Source organism: Triticum urartu, chromosome 7A, assembly GCF_056163025.1.
Source record: "Triticum urartu cultivar PI428250 chromosome 7A, HENAU_Tu73, whole genome shotgun sequence".
NCBI classification, from domain to species: Eukaryota; Viridiplantae; Streptophyta; class Magnoliopsida; order Poales; family Poaceae; genus Triticum; species Triticum urartu.
In genome coordinates, this window is record NC_141879.1 from 105,838,353 (window position 1) to 105,842,945 (window position 4,593).

The following is a 4,593-nucleotide window of genomic DNA, read 5'->3' on the forward strand; positions in this document are numbered from 1 at the left end:
CCGTGTGTCCCGTCGTCTCCACGGTTAGCCCGGGCCTTGATGCTCTTGGCAGCAAACTCTGCATCGGCGCCGAGCCACCTATCCACCAAACTCGCCCATCCGTCATGCCTTCCATAGCACCAACGAGGAACAACCTATGCAAATTTTGGAAGCATGACATGTGAGCACAAAACATATAGTTGACTGCTTGAAACAATGAAAAGTTAGTAATAGTTACCATCATGAACTGCTCCTTGCTCAAGGTAAGTCGTAGCTTCTGCACTTGAGTTTTGGGCATCTTTTGGTGCAGGTAGTAGTGGTAGTACTGCGAGACGGCAACCCAGCGCACCTCGTACTGCAACTAACGAGCTTTCTTCTTCGCAGCCGCAAGCAAGACCACGTCGGCTCTGGCCTTGTGCTTGTCAAGAACTCTATAGAGTTGCTGCAATCATGCAAAAACCAGAAGCAAACAAGGCATGAGTTGAGTGATTCAATGATAAACTATGAACGAAACTGAAGACAAGTGATTCAGAAGAGAACTTACCCAAAATTTGGTGATCACGGCCTTAGCGGTCGTCCCATACTCCGCGTTGTTGCAAGCCTCGTAGTGGGCCCAGCTCATGGCCAAAACCCGCTGCTGCCCCCTCAGGGCCCCCGTCCCGGCTAACCCTGTAGCGTTTGACCACGGGATCTAGCCCTTTAACTTTGCACGGATGGGCTTTGACCAGTGGACCTCTCCACCCGGTTGTGTCGAGTTGGCCCAGAGGGACACCGGGGAGCAACATCCGGGCCAAACCCACAGCTACATCCACTCCGTGTAGACCCGACGCGGTAGTTTCCCCCCTCCAAGTGCCGGCGGCTGCGCCGTCCATGAGGGGGGCCACGCACCGGAGACGCGTGCCGCCTCTTCGGACATGCCACAACACCACCCCACATGTATGAGGCGCGGTACGACGCTCCGGTGGTATTGCTACCCCCCAGGGCCCCCGTCCCGCCTAACCCTGGAGCGGTTGACCACGAGATCTAGCCCTTTGACTTCCCACGGACGGGCTTTGACCAGTAGACCTCTCCACCCGGTTGTGTTAGGTCGGCCCAGAGGGACACCGGGGAGCAACATCCGGGCCAGACCCACAGCAAGATCCTCTCCGTGTAGACCTGACGCGTCCGTTTCCCCCTCCAGGTGCCGGCGTCGGCGCCGTCCGTGACGGGGGCCACACCCCGGAGACGCGTGCCGCCTCTTCGGACATGCCACAACACCACCCCGCATGTATGAGGGCCTGGTACGACGCTCCGGTGGCATTGCTACCCACCCCCCCCCAAGGGCCCCCGTCCCGGCTAACCCTGTAGCGTTTGACCACGGGATCTAGCCCTTTGACTTTGCACGGACGGGCTTTGACCAGTGGACCTCTCCACCCGGTTGTGTCAGGTCCGCCCATAGGAATACCCGGGAGCAACATCCGGGCCAAACCCACAGATACATCCACTCCATGTAGACCCGACGCGTCCGTTCTCCCCCCCTCCAGGTGCCGGCGGCGGCGCCGTCCATGATGGGGCCACACCTCGGAGATGCGTGCCGCCTCTTCGGACATGGCATAACACCATCCGGTTGTGGTAGGTCATCCGATATATATGAACATTTGGAGCAAAGTTCCCTTCTTATAGACCCGATGCGGCTGTTCCCCATTCTAGTTGTCGGCTGGCGGCGACACCGTTCGTGAGGGGGGTCACACCGCTCTGTACAGAACCGAAAAATAATGTATGTATGCTTATTAACACATACTGTATGTAAGTTAGTTAAATAATAATAATAAAGAAAACAGTGAAGAAAAACAAAAAAACTATATGTATGCTTATTAACACATACTATATGCTTATTAACATACTATATGCTTATTAACACATACTATATGTATGCTTATTAACACAATCTATATGTATGGTTATTAACACATACTGTATGCTTAATAATAATAACAATAATACTATATGGAAAAAAAGAAAAAAAGAAAAAAAAACTATGCCGACGGCAAAGCCGTCGGCATAGCTGCGGCCAGGGCAGATGGACAGCGCCACGGATCGATGACGTGTCGGCTATGCCGACGGCTGCCGTCGGCATAGGTCCTGGCCGGTGCGCTCTGGATCGGTGACGTGTCACCCGAATCTATGCCGACGGCCATCCGTCACGGCCGTCGGCATAGATTTGACGTCGTTAGCCGGCCGTGATGAGGGTTGTCGGCGGGCCCGCATCTATGCCGACGGCTTATATATGCCGACGGCAGCTGTAGGCGTAGTCCGGGATAAGCCGACGGCTGTCCTGTGCCGACGGCTGCTGTCGGCGTAGACGGGGATAGCCCGACGGCCGTTGTACGCCGACGGCCAGGATCTAGCTGTCGGCATAGCTCGGATTAGGCCGACGGTGGCCGTCGGCATACATTTGGCTGTCGGCTTAGAGCCCTGTTCCGGTAGTGACAGTGGGCGTGCAGCGGAGACCGCGGCCGCGGGTGATACTTGTCAAGTCCCTCCCAATCCAAAACCCTACATCCGCCGCCGAGCACTGGGGGGCCGAGGAAAGCTTTGCGCCCAAGCATGAGGCCACGGCAGGAGCACCGAGGAGGCCGAGACGGACGCGCAGGCGCAGGCGCCGTGTCGCCCCCCCCCCCCCCTCTTTGACCGTGTCGCCGCCGCCCCCCTCTTTGACCGTGTCGCCGTCGCCCTCCCTCGGCCTCCCGGAGGAGATCATGGTGTGGGAGATATTTGTCCGCCTTCCGGCCAAAGACATCCTGCGCTGCCGCGTGATCTGCCTCTCCTGGCGTGGCCTCACATCCGCCCCTGATTTCCTCCTCGCCCACCATCAGCGGCAGCCGTCGCTGCCCCTCGTCGCCCTCTACGGTGTACATGGCATCCTTCCAATCTTCGAGCGTGGACGGCCCGTCCTCGGGTTCGACGACGGCGAAGATTTCAAGCTGCACTCCTCTTGCGACGGGCTCCTCCTGCTCTCCTTGTCCGACGGCAGCTTCAGCATCTGCAACCCTGCCACGCGTCAGTGCGCTCCACTCCCAGGCCTCGCCGCTACCAAGCACGTAAACTTCGCGGTGTTGTACCTGCACCACCCGTCCGGAGAGTACCGCGTGCTATACTTGGAGAAGAAACAGCCGTACCAAATCAACTCAGCTGCCTACTACATCCTTATGGTGCAGCAGAGGGGCTCGCCGAGGTGCGTCGGAGTTCCTTCACATACCCCTGCCATCGAGGAAGCTACGTCGTCGGCCGGCACGCACGGAATGGCTCCTGAGCACCCACCCTGTTCCACAGACGATGCCTTCACTGGGAACCTGACCGCATTTACTATCGTAACCCCGTCATAGTCGTTTTTGACACGATGGTCGAGTCATTCAAGTTCATGCGACGCCCGGCTGATGTTACCACATTCTGCACTCAAATCAAATGTGCCACATAGAAGGTTCGATTGGCTTGGGTAATTTGCCGACAGGAAAATAGCCCTCAAAATCTGGGTCTTGGAGGACTACGAGAGGGAGGTCTGGTCATTAAAGTACCATATTACATTCCCAGTGGCGAGCTTGTGTGACCTCCCAAATACAAAACATTTGGTTTTGTCCCCCAAGGGAGATGTGCTGGTCTACAATATGTTCGAATATCACATGTTCCATTGTGACAACACGGGCAAGTTGATACAAGAATTTCGACTGGAATCCGAGTCGCGGGGTTTGAGCATTACTGGATATTGTTTTAAAGAAAGCCTTGTCAAGCATGAGTTCTTCCCAAGGCGAGCTGTTCCAAGTTTTTTCGGAAGGCTCTAAGCCTCTAAGGTACCTCAACATACTGGTGATTCCGAATAATTTGTCAAGCATGAGTTCTTTCATCTTTACTGTTTCTCTCCTTTACAGGACATGTTCCATACAAATTGGATTTTACCTTCAAATCAACAGTTTCAGAATACTAGTTACATGAGTTAATAATCCACTAAGAACTTTTATCGCAGTTTGGGTACTAACATGTCAACATTACATATTAGTAACATTTCGATGCCCTATTTTTATGTCTCAGCACTTATCAGACGTAAGCTTCCAATTGATAGTTTTTATGGCAACACGTAGGTTGCTGGGGCACATGTAGACTATATTTACTTCCTCAGAAAATGGTTGCTCCTTCATTGTAGAGAACAATGGAGCCACCATCTCACTATGTTGTGTGACGGTCTCTGCAATCAGGTTACAGTTTAGCGTGGATACAATGTCTTGGCTTATAAGTTGGCAGATATTTTTGTAGTTCAGTTCATTTTCGTTGTACATCCGTTTCAAAAAGAAAAAAAATCGTTGTGCTGTTGAATCCAGGTCGTAGGATAATGTGATGCCTCGTTTCAGCTATTGTATTGATCTTTGAAATGCATTCTGGGTTGGTATGATTGTGCATCCAATATTATATTTCCATTTGTTTCAATTAGAACTGGCTCTGAAATTTCCTTCCACTTGCCACACATCCGTATAAGTATCTAAAAATGTGATATATGGTGGTTTTCTCATAGGTCATAAGATTGTTTTCATCCATCAGTAACATGACGTGTTTAGTTATCACTAAAGTGAACTGGCCTCTTTA

At 52.8% G+C, this 4,593-nt stretch overlaps 1 pseudogene; it reads left to right on the plus strand.

The window, feature by feature from the left end:
* The first annotated feature begins 221 nt into the window (after window positions 1-221).
* LOC147958321 (F-box protein At5g49610-like) lies at window positions 222-3,797 on the plus strand (annotated as a pseudogene).
* Window positions 3,798-4,593: the final 796 nt, after the last annotated feature.